The following is a 13,847-nucleotide window of genomic DNA, read 5'->3' as shown; positions in this document are numbered from 1 at the left end:
TGCAAATTTCCATTTCACCTGGCCAAGATCAACATCTGAGAAGCAAAATGTAAAAGTTTCAATCCATCATGTTGGGCATTTTCTGGAGATGTACCTCCATGTGTGTCACCAACGTCAATTATATACATCCGGGTCAGGGGTAAAGGTGAAAACAGGACTTTTTACACCGGATGCTGCAGCACAAAATACATGTTCAATATGAATGATTTACACACTGACAGCTAGATTATCATCTCTATAACACATCTACAGCAAATTTATAGGCAAACATCCAATTCAAAGAGGCATATTATTTTTTCCCCAAATATACATACATTTTTTAGGGACTTCATTCGTGGGTACTGAACCCGGAAGTATTTAATTGTGGTCTTAGTCCATCTGACAGAGACGGGAGATAACTCCGCAAAAACACTGAGAACAAAAACACCTGACAGAGACGGGAGATAACTCCGCAAAAACACTGAGAACAAAAACACCTGACAGAGACGGGAGATAACTCCACAAAAACCTGAGAACAAACACATACTGACAGAGACGGGAGATAAATCCGCAAAAACGCTGAGAACAAAAACATCTGACAGAGACGGGAGATAACTCCACAAAAACCTGAGAACAAACACATACTGACAGAGACGGGAGATAAATCCGCAAAAACGCTGAGAACAAAAACATCTGACAGAGACGGGAGATAACTTCGCAAAAACGTCGAACACATCTGACAGGTAGGTACACACAATACACACCTGTCTGTGTAGGTACACACACCTGTCTATGTAGGTACACACAATACACACCTGTCTGTGTAGGTACACACACCTGTCTATGTAGGTACACACAACTGTCTGTGTAGGCGCAAATAACTGTGTAGAGTTACATACACTTGTATATAGAACACATACTTATATACAGAGCTACACACACCTGTACATATTTATTAGAATACAATCCTTTATTAGAGGCCCACAACCTAAATATATAAAGAAGTACAAACACTTATATGCTGAATAAACGTGAATATACAACATGTAGTGCATTTCATATTCAGAAAGCATGTCTTATTACAATTGTACGAGTAAAACATCACTGTTTATATCGAGCTGGCGTTCAAGGAACCGTCCGCGATTCTAGTAAATAACAAAATTTGAGAAATTTTAACTCAGTTACCCTTATCTATAAAATTGGAACTTAATTAGAACAATGAAAGACATTTATATAAGTACTTGTCACTGCAGTAAACGCTATATACACATTCAGAAAACAACCGACTACATCTCATATGTACACAAAGGAGATAACTCCGGTTAGATTGACTAATTGACTAAACTTGGCAGTCGAGAAAAAATCGTAATCCGGAAATCGAATATTTCCGGATTAACCGTAATGATCTGTGACCAAAAGTGGAAACTGTGTTTTCAATATTTTAATTCAAGCTGACAATCGATGAAAAGATGGCAACATATGAACCAAAGAAATATTAAATAAAAAGTAAAGGCGGGACCGTCGTGTGTTGTAGAATATTAAATATCATCAGAATCATGGGTGACACTAGCCATGCAATTATGGTTATTTCACGTAATGTAACGTTATCAAATGAAAACCAGGTTGACAACGGAACCACCGGGCATACTAATGAGCATCGAACACACGTTACTGTATATCACAGAATGAAAATAGAAAAGTTCTAAATGAGATCATGATGGCAATCAAATGATTTCCCAGTCTTCAACCGGTTCCAAGTCGATTATCATTAAAAAGGTAGCGGCATTTACCATTTAGGTATTAGATTTTCTATGAATAGGCATATGTGCTGTAATTTTGTCAACTTTCGACATTTTTTCCTGTAGGTAGAGTGAAAGAGTAGGTCGTGTCCTTGATTTCAAATAATGCATGGTGGATATAAGCGATGGGCCTGGTAAATGAACTTCAGTACAGTACAAGTACAACGAAAAATGAAGGCGATCTAGTCTATCTTGTTTTACGATTTATAAAAAATACAGGCTTAACAAAATACGACTAGTTCAGTTCTGAGAAAAACCAAGTTTCTGTTTCTCATTTCACCGAAACCTACCAATGGAGCCCAGATACGTTGACGGTGCTGATTACGTATGCTATAAACGATTTGGAAATCCCCACTGATATCTGCATGAATAAAAATTACATGACACCATAGCTATTTAAGTAATTCGAAAACCAACGGAGAGCATCATGTGCACGCACGACAGACGTTTTAAGGGAACACAAACAGATGAGACAGACATGGAGGCAGGACGTATCATGCTGGTGTTAGCAGTCGGCACCCTAACGGCCGTGAGCTTTTCACAAGCGAAACATTTGTAAGTAGTCTATTTCAGATGGTTAAATATTGGGCAGTGACAGTCTGCATAAACATATTGTATTTGTTGCTATTTTCACACGTTTAAACTAATGACTACGAAACGATCAGTATAAATATAAACTTTATTTTACAACCATTGCGAAACAAGTTATCTCAACTTATACTAATCACTCTTGTTGGCCCGGATGTAAGCGCGCGAGGGGTCTTATTGTGGAAGGAAACCGGAGTACCCGGGAAAAGCCCACGTGGTCGGGCAGGTGACCCCCCTTACCTTTTCACGTCCGTTCCGGGAATCGAACCCCCGGTCGGCTAGGTGAAAGGCGAGTGCGTTACCACTGCGCCACCCGATCAGTGGAAAGCTATTAAGATTCACTTGGAGCAGGGACGTAAAATACAGTATAATACAGTATTATACGTCCCTGCTTGGAGTAAGAATTGGTAAATACCCGAGCAAATCTTATCAAGAAGCATTCAATACGTTTTAACATGATCCTAACTGAATAGATCTTTATTGAACATTACAGGGTAAGATCTGCGGAGAGAGATTACATTGACGGACTTATCATCAAAGAAATAGATGTCGACGAGACCTCTATAACAGAGACGGATGTATTTAGCTACATAATACTACTTACCAAAAGTAACGTGAAGGATGAGGAAAAGGCAGGCGATAATGGTTACAGGCCCAAATTAAACGAGCGAATATCTAAAGATGCACATGAGGCAAAGGAGAAAGACAGAAATATTCTCCAGTCGTCGAAAACCATGTCAAGCACGGAAGTTCCGAGAATGGTGGATAATATGGCCAAGGAAATGAAGGGAACAGACAATACGAAATCTTCAAGGTAGAAATCATTGTTGATGGCCTTAATTTGAAGTCTTAGAAAATGTTGGTGTACCATGTCATATATTTGATGATAAATATTTATATAATTACAGCTAAATACTGGAGTCATTACACTGTTAATTATATAAGATAAAAAAGTAACCAAGAACTTACAGGTTGACATTGTGTTCTGAAATACAAGACCGAAATCAAAAGGAAGTCTTCCAAAGTTGTATATCTTATACAGAATTACTTCTTGTTGTGTGCAGGTTTTTGCAAAAAATGAATTTAAATGAAGTTACGAAGGTACTTTAATAAAAAGAATTATGTAACATGCACAACTTCCGTTACACATTGCTTCGGAAAATATTTCCAAATGTACAACAACACATGCCAAATTAAGTTATGCTAAAAACAAACGTCATCCATATCTTGATCTGTTTGATTGATGAATGTTGAAAAAGGTTGCTTTGTGTTTTCCAGGATCAAAGGACACAAGATCGTAAAAAGGGACCCTCCCCAATGGATGACACAGCTGTACGGTAAGACATAAAGTCAAAGGCAATCTGATGTTAAAATTAGTATCATCCCCGAGGTCCATTCAGCAGTCCAGCATTCCGCAACTTCTTTCTGTGTCGGCGCTCGTCCTCGGGGTCTGTACAGCAGTCCGCAACTTCTTTCTGTCGGCTCTCGTCCTCGGGGTCTGTACAGCTGTCCAGCAGTCCGCAACTTCTTTCTGTGTAGGCGCTCCTTACCATACGTCATTACCGTAACAACAAATCGGCTGGTTCTGGTGATGGATTGAAATATTCATGTCAAGATAAAGCCAGCTTTCTGGAAGTTCCCACCTGGATAATTCAAGGAAGATATCATTTCCCTACCAGTTTGAGAAGAAACGCTACTGATCATACCCAACGTGTGAAAGGATTCGCAGCTCAAAAAATGCATCCGATTGTCGTACGTGAGGTTGATCTAGGGACCATGATCACGTGCACTGGAGTAAAGAGGAAGTTTACTGGTTCGCTGTCTATCGATGAGTATATCTAGAGCAAAAAACGACGCAAATGACCTTACTTAGTTGAAGTCATCCGTGTACATCCGAGACATCTAGTTATAATTTGGAAAGCTTAACTTCATGATAAGGTATATTTTTAGTAACATATGAATGCTCAGGACTGAAAAAAAGCTAACATATCATTGGTCCCACAATATTTTACGTCAATACATTAAAAATGCTCTGATATGTCTTATCATTATTTTAAACATAATAAATATATTTCAAACTAATACCAGTATTTGGTTTTCTGTGAAAGTGGAACCTTGTTGTCCTCACTGACAACCACAACGAACAGAAGAACTCCCTTCAATACTGCCATTTTGGTTGTGACAAATGAAACACAATAGAATCATAATTAATGTTAAGTATTTTTACATATAACTTTCATTTTGACGCTCTTTCAAGCATCTACAATGCTTTCTTGTACACGTGTCTGGGAGTGGTTACTTTCAGTTTCACATTTTCATAAACAGGGAGACCTACATGTGACTACCTCGTTTTGTTTGTCAAAGTAGAGATAGAATTAGACAGGTATATGACGTCATTTCGTATCATGTTTATTTCAAGTGTCCCGGTGAAAAAACGTTGGCACTGAATGGAGTTTCCTATGAAAAATTAGCAATGACGCAAGACTATAGTAAGACCAAAGCTATTAATTGACCGTTTTTCAATTTATTTTAATAATTTTATGTCACGTGCCTTACGGTCCGTAGGTAAGCATAAATAAAATACATACCTACTTACATGAACAATGAACAAACATATTTGGAGAGAGATCGCCCATAGCAACCATATGTGACTGGGTACAGTTGTAATACAACTAGGTAATTGTATAGTTAACTAATTATATAATGTGTATACACTATGTGTCCTGTACACAAAGTTTCAAGTTTTATTAATCACTCCAGACACACCATAAGTGTGTAACAGGAGGTCAGTTATCAGATACAATCGGATACATTGTTACATATTGTCTGCAAATAATCAGATACATTATACATAGTGAAATGTGCATACATACCAGCATACATGTAATGCTGCGTGCATACATACATACACACGCACATACATACACATATACCTACATATATACATACGTACATACGTTCGTGCATACATACATACGTACGTAAATACATACATACATACATACATACATACATACATACATACATACATACATACATACATACATACATATAATTTACATATAATTTTAGATACATATAATTAATTCAGAAATTACTAAGTATTTTTTCTAGTTTTTGTATAAATTTTGTTACTTTCCGAAGTAAAGGGGCATTACAAATAGTGAACATTCCTTTCATTTTCAAAACACTTGGTTGTTGGTAATAGTATTTAGGTAAGTATTTTTGACGTATTTCTTTAATATAGTCGTTTTCACATTGATAAAGGTAATGATACTCATCGCCAATATTTAAATTACATAATAAACAAATTCTTTCCTGGCGAGGTACACCTGTCCATCTACCAGTTTCGATTGGTAACTTACAATTAGATGTTCTAAATCTACACAATGTTTTTCTATCTTCTGGGTTTAGTTGAATTAAATAAATTTCCATTTGCTTTTAAAGATTGAGTAAGTTTCTCCACGTGAAGAAATATCAGTGTCATGGTACCACTTCTGAATAAACTGATCAATTAATCTTTGTTTAACTTTAGACTTCAAAAAGATTCTATCAACAGTACATATATGTTGGTTATCCCATACACTGCTATATCCAGTGTTATCTAGTATTGACTTTATGGACTTCAACCATTTGAAATCGATTTGATCTTGTGACTGAAGTTTGTTCATTAAATTATAGAGTATACATGATAATTTATTCTCATCTGTAATAATTCTATGCCAAAAAGTCATCATTCGAGTCTTAATATCAATTTCTAGTGGATAACGACCAAGTTCCCCATATATCATATAATTTGGGGTATTACTTCTCAATTTAAGAATTCTTTTACAAAATTGTAGATGTATTTCTCCATATTTCACATGCATATCATAGAATAGGTGACACAAGTGAATCAAACAGTTTAAGTTGGATATCAACAGGTAATGGAATATTTCTTATTTTCTTATATAGACCATATAATGCCTTTCTAGCCTGTTCTATCAATTGGGTCCTAGCCTTTACAAACGTACCATTATAGTTAAACAGTACACCAAGATATGAATAAGAGTTTACAACCATTAGGAGCTCATTATTATAAGTAAATGAATAAGTACCTCTGCTTTTTCTTTTCTCAAATATGACGACTTTAGTCTTTTGAGTATTGACAGTCAGTTTCCATGTTTCACAGTATTTTTGAAAGCAATTTAAAGCATTTTGAAGACTAGTTTTTGTCTCAGCCATCATCACAGTGTCATCAGCATACAATATATAATGAACAATTACAGATACAAACCAATATGTCTCAGGCATGTTGTTTCTATTTCTTGTAGAGGATTAACATTATTTTCGATAAAAAAATCGTTCTAGATCATTTAAGTATAATGAAAACAAAAATGGCGATAAATTCTCACCTTGTTTCAATCCGATATTGCAAATAAAAAATCTGATGGCTCACTTCCGTTTTTGACACAGGATTTAGTATTTAAGTATAGATTGTTAGTGACTTTTAAAACTTTCCTACATACATTAGACGCAATTAGTTTCTTCCATAATCCTACTCGCCAAATGGTATCAAATGCTTTTTTAAAATCAATGAATGTGCAAAAAAGTTTTTTTCTTTGTGAGAAGTATAGGGAAATTAATGCATGTAGAACAAATATATTCTGTGTCGTTGAGTAACCTTTTCTAAATCCTGCCTGTGTATTCGATATAAGGTTGGTTTCATCAGCATATTTATTTAATCTTTCATTAATTATTGCAGTAAATAATTTTCCAAGACAGGAAACAAGCGTAATAGCTCGGTAATTATCTGGATTGGTGTCATCATCTTTGTTTTTTATAAATTGGTTTAATTACACCAACTGTCCAGGATTCCGGGACTATTCCGGTAATTCGTTAAACAATTTCACATATACAGGTAAAAGAATATGGCTAGTATTTTTAATATACTCATTCAAAATACCGTCAATACCACTCGATTTATTATTTTTTAAATTTTGAATAGATTGCTGAACTTCATCCCCTGAGATAGGCTCATTAAAACTTAATAAAGATTGATCGTCTTGTATAATATCTTGAGTTCGTCACTAGGCTGTCCGTACGTCGATGTGTATGTCCTTATATGGTTGTGTTACCTGTTCGGTAGTGTCCGTGTCTGTCCATATTTGGAAGTTACCTGTTTACGTGTCCAGGCATGTTGTGTGAGAGGTGAGAATATCGTGCGAGAGTAAATGAGTTTTTCAATAAAACTATCAGTTCGCAGTCATTCGGCGCATACGACCGCGGAACGACCACGGGACGCATCCTCCGGAGTCACTACGGTAGACGTTTATATATTGTATACTCGACACGACCACGTCGTTGAAGGTAACTACACTGAATATTATAGCAATAAATAGTAATTTTCTGTAATGAAATTAACTATATCAGTGTTTCGAGAGTAACATAGTATAAATATATATAGTTCGTTTGACTAAGGCCACACTTTTATATTGCAGGGGTTTTTCTTCTATGTTTTGTGTCGTACATGACTGACAGGTAAATAAACTAAATAGCAGCAAACAAGCCTTGATTTATTTATGCTACGACACATACATAATACCGAGAGTAACTTTCATGTGCATGCATAAAAAAATCATCGATAAACAAGAGATCGAACAAACACATACTGACAGAGACAGGAGATAACTCCGCAAAAACGCCGAGAACAAAACATCTGACAGAGACGGGAGATAACAAACACATCTGGACTAAGACCACAATTAATTTCACTATATGTTTCATTGTAACATTAAAATTCATAACTAAGTCCCAAAGTTTCATCTGCAAATTTCCATTTCACCTGGCCAAGATCAACATCTGAGAAGCAAAATGTAAAAGTTTCAATCCATCATGTTGGGCATTTTCTGGAGATGTACCTCCATGTGTGTCACCAACGTCAATTATATACATCCGGGTCAGGGGTAAAGGTGAAAACAGGACTTTTTACACCGGATGCTGCAGCACAAAATACATGTTCAATATGAATGATTTACACACTGACAGCTAGATTATCATCTCTATAACACATCTACAGCAAATTTATAGGCAAACATCCAATTCAAAGAGGCATATTATTTTTTCCCCAAATATACATACATTTTTTAGGGACTTCATTCGTGGGTACTGAACCCGGAAGTATTTAATTGTGGTCTTAGTCCATCTGACAGAGACGGGAGATAACTCCGCAAAAACACTGAGAACAAAAACACCTGACAGAGACGGGAGATAACTCCGCAAAAACACTGAGAACAAAAACACCTGACAGAGACGGGAGATAACTGACAGACAGACGACGGAGATAAATCTCAAAAACACAAAAAGATAACCCTGAGAACAAACACATACTGACAGAGACGGGAGATAAATCCACATACTGACAAAAACGCTGAGAACAAAAACATCTGACAGAGACGGGAGATAACTTCGCAAAAACGTCGAGAACAAACACATCTGACAGGTAGGTACACACAATACACACCTGTCTGTGTAGGTACACACACCTGTCTATGTAGGTACACACAATACACACCTGTCTGTGTAGGTACACACACCTGTCTATGTAGGTACACACAACTGTCTGTGTAGGCGCAAATAACTGTGTAGAGTTACATACACTTGTATATAGAACACATACTTATATACAGAGCTACACACACCTGTACATATTTATTAGAATACAATCCTTTATTAGAGGCCCACAACCTAAATATATAAAGAAGTACAAACACTTATATGCTGAATAAACGTGAATATACAACATGTAGTGCATTTCATATTCAGAAAGCATGTCTTATTACAATTGTACGAGTAAAACATCACTGTTTATATCGAGCTGGCGTTCAAGGAACCGTCCGCGATTCTAGTAAATAACAAAATTTGAGAAATTTTAACTCAGTTACCCTTATCTATAAAATTGGAACTTAATTAGAACAATGAAAGACATTTATATAAGTACTTGTCACTGCAGTAAACGCTATATACACATTCAGAAAACAACCGACTACATCTCATATGTACACAAAGGAGATAACTCCGGTTAGATTGACTAATTGACTAAACTTGGCAGTCGAGAAAAAATCGTAATCCGGAAATCGAATATTTCCGGATTAACCGTAATGATCTGTGACCAAAAGTGGAAACTGTGTTTTCAATATTTTAATTCAAGCTGACAATCGATGAAAAGATGGCAACATATGAACCAAAGAAATATTAAATAAAAAGTAAAGGCGGGACCGTCGTGTGTTGTAGAATATTAAATATCATCAGAATCATGGGTGACACTAGCCATGCAATTATGGTTATTTCACGTAATGTAACGTTATCAAATGAAAACCAGGTTGACAACGGAACCACCGGGCATACTAATGAGCATCGAACACACGTTACTGTATATCACAGAATGAAAATAGAAAAGTTCTAAATGAGATCATGATGGCAATCAAATGATTTCCCAGTCTTCAACCGGTTCCAAGTCGATTATCATTAAAAAGGTAGCGGCATTTACCATTTAGGTATTAGATTTTCTATGAATAGGCATATGTGCTGTAATTTTGTCAACTTTCGACATTTTTTCCTGTAGGTAGAGTGAAAGAGTAGGTCGTGTCCTTGATTTCAAATAATGCATGGTGGATATAAGCGATGGGCCTGGTAAATGAACTTCAGTACAGTACAAGTACAACGAAAAATGAAGGCGATCTAGTCTATCTTGTTTTACGATTTATAAAAAATACAGGCTTAACAAAATACGACTAGTTCAGTTCTGAGAAAAACCAAGTTTCTGTTTCTCATTTCACCGAAACCTACCAATGGAGCCCAGATACGTTGACGGTGCTGATTACGTATGCTATAAACGATTTGGAAATCCCCACTGATATCTGCATGAATAAAAATTACATGACACCATAGCTATTTAAGTAATTCGAAAACCAACGGAGAGCATCATGTGCACGCACGACAGACGTTTTAAGGGAACACAAACAGATGAGACAGACATGGAGGCAGGACGTATCATGCTGGTGTTAGCAGTCGGCACCCTAACGGCCGTGAGCTTTTCACAAGCGAAACATTTGTAAGTAGTCTATTTCAGATGGTTAAATATTGGGCAGTGACAGTCTGCATAAACATATTGTATTTGTTGCTATTTTCACACGTTTAAACTAATGACTACGAAACGATCAGTATAAATATAAACTTTATTTTACAACCATTGCGAAACAAGTTATCTCAACTTATACTAATCACTCTTGTTGGCCCGGATGTAAGCGCGCGAGGGGTCTTATTGTGGAAGGAAACCGGAGTACCCGGGAAAAGCCCACGTGGTCGGGCAGGTGACCCCCCTTACCTTTTCACGTCCGTTCCGGGAATCGAACCCCCGGTCGGCTAGGTGAAAGGCGAGTGCGTTACCACTGCGCCACCCGATCAGTGGAAAGCTATTAAGATTCACTTGGAGCAGGGACGTAAAATACAGTATAATACAGTATTATACGTCCCTGCTTGGAGTAAGAATTGGTAAATACCCGAGCAAATCTTATCAAGAAGCATTCAATACGTTTTGTTAACATGATCCTAACTGAATAGATCTTTGTTGAACATTACAGGGTAAGATCTGCGGAGAGAGATTACATTGACGGACTTATCATCAAAGAAATAGATGTCGACGAGACCTCTATAAAGACGGATGTATTTAGCTACATACTACTACTTACCAAAAGTAACGTGAAGGATGAGGAAAAGGCAGACGATAATGGTTACAGGCCCAAATTAAACGAGCGAATATCTAAAGATGCACATGAGGCAAAGGAGAAAGACAGAAATATTCTCCAGTCGTCGAAAACCATGTCAAGCACGGAAGTTCCGAGAATGGTGGATAATATGGCCAAGGAAATGAAGGGAACAGACAATACGAAATCTTCAAGGTAGAAATCATTGTTGATGGCCTTAATTTGAAGTCTTAGAAAATGTTGGTGTACCATGTCATATATTTGATGATAAATATTTATATAATTACAGCTAAATACTGGAGTCATTACACTGTTAATTATATAAGATAAAAAAGTAACCAAGAACTTACAGGTTGACATTGTGTTCTGAAATACAAGACCGAAATCAAAAGGAAGTCTTCCAAAGTTGTATATCTTATACAGAATTACTTCTTGTTGTGTGCAGGTTTTTGCAAAAAATGAATTTAAATGAAGTTACGAAGGTACTTTAATAAAAAGAATTATGTAACATGCACAACTTCCGTTACACATTGCTTCGGAAAATATTTCCAAATGTACAACAACACATGCCAAATTAAGTTATGCTAAAAACAAACGTCATCCATATCTTGATCTGTTTGATTGATGAATGTTGAAAAAGGTTGCTTTGTGTTTTCCAGGATCAAAGGACACAAGATCGTAAAAAGGGACCCTCCCCAATGGATGACACAGCTGTACGGTAAGACATAAAGTCAAAGGCAATCTGATGTTAAAATTAGTATCATCCCCGAGGTCCATTCAGCAGTCCAGCATTCCGCAACTTCTTTCTGTGTCGGCGCTCGTCCTCGGGGTCTGTACAGCAGTCCGCAACTTCTTTCTGTCGGCTCTCGTCCTCGGGGTCTGTACAGCTGTCCAGCAGTCCGCAACTTCTTTCTGTGTAGGCGCTCCTTACCATACGTCATTACCGTAACAACAAATCGGCTGGTTCTGGTGATGGATTGAAATATTCATGTCAAGATAAAGCCAGCTTTCTGGAAGTTCCCACCTGGATAATTCAAGGAAGATATCATTTCCCTACCAGTTTGAGAAGAAACGCTACTGATCATACCCAACGTGTGAAAAGATTCGCAGCTCAAAAAATGCATCCGATTGTCGTACGTGAGGTTGATCTAGGGACCATGATCACGTGCACTGGAGTAAAGAGGAAGTTTACTGGTTCGGTGTCTATCGATGAGTATATCTAGAGCAAAAAACGACGCAAATGACCTTACTTAGTTGAAGTCATCCGTGTACATCCGAGACATCTAGTTATAATTTGGAAAGCTTAACTTCATGATAAGGTATATTTTTAGTAACATATGAATGCTCAGGACTGAAAAAAAGCTAACATATCATTGGTCCCACAATATTTTACGTCAATACATTAAAAATGCTCTGATATGTCTTATCATTATTTTAAACATAATAAATATATTTCAAACTAATACCAGTATTTTTTTTCTGTGAAAGTGGAACCTTGTTGTCCTCACTGACAACCACAACGAACAGAAGAACTCCCTTCAATACTGCCATTTTGGTTGTGACAAATGAAACACAATAGAATCATAATTAATGTTAAGTATTTTTACATATAACTTTCATTTTGACGCTCTTTCAAGCATCTACAATGCTTTCTTGTACACGTGTCTGGGAGTGGTTACTTTCAGTTTCACATTTTCATAAACAGGGAGACCTACATGTGACTACCTCGTTTTGTTTGTCAAAGTAGAGATAGAATTAGACAGGTATATGACGTCATTTCGTATCATGTTTATTTCAAGTGTCCCGGTGAAAAAACGTTGGCACTGAATGGAGTTTCCTATGAAAAATTAGCAATGACGCAAGACTATAGTAAGACCAAAGCTATTAATTGACCGTTTTTCAATTTATTTTAATAATTTTATGTCACGTGCCTTACGGTCCGTAGGTAAGCATAAATAAAATACATACCTACTTACATGAACAATGAACAAACATATTTGGAGAGAGATCGCCCATAGCAACCATATGTGACTGGGTACAGTTGTAATACAACTAGGTAATTGTATAGTTAACTAATTATATAATGTGTATACACTATGTGTCCTGTACACAAAGTTTCAAGTTTTATTAATCACTCCAGACACACCATAAGTGTGTAACAGGAGGTCAGTTATCAGATACAATCGGATACATTGTTACATATTGTCTGCAAATAATCAGATACATTATACATAGTGAAATGTGCATACATACCAGCATACATGTAATGCTGCGTGCATACATACATACACACGCACATACATACACATATACCTACATATATACATACGTACATACGTTCGTGCATACATACATACGTACGTAAATACATACATACATACATACATACATACATACATACATACATACATACATACATACTTACATATAATTTTAGATACATATAATTAATTCAGAAATTACTAAGTATTTTTTCTAGTTTTTGTATAAATTTTGTTACTTTCCGAAGTAAAGGGGCATTACAAATAGTGAACATTCCTTTCATTTTCAAAACACTTGGTTGTTGGTAATAGTATTTAGGTAAGTATTTTTGACGTATTTCTTTAATATAGTCGTTTTCACATTGATAAAGGTAATGATACTCATCGCCAATATTTAAATTACATAATAAACAAATTCTTTCCTGGCGAGGTACACCTGTCCATCTACCAGTTTCGATTGGTAACTTACAATTAGA

Source organism: Ylistrum balloti, unplaced genomic scaffold (genome assembly GCF_031769215.1).
Source record: "Ylistrum balloti isolate Yb309-2 unplaced genomic scaffold, AGI_CSIRO_Ybal_v1 Utg369690, whole genome shotgun sequence".
Taxonomy (NCBI): domain Eukaryota; kingdom Metazoa; phylum Mollusca; class Bivalvia; order Pectinida; family Pectinidae; genus Ylistrum; species Ylistrum balloti.
This window is presented reverse-complemented; position numbering follows the sequence as displayed.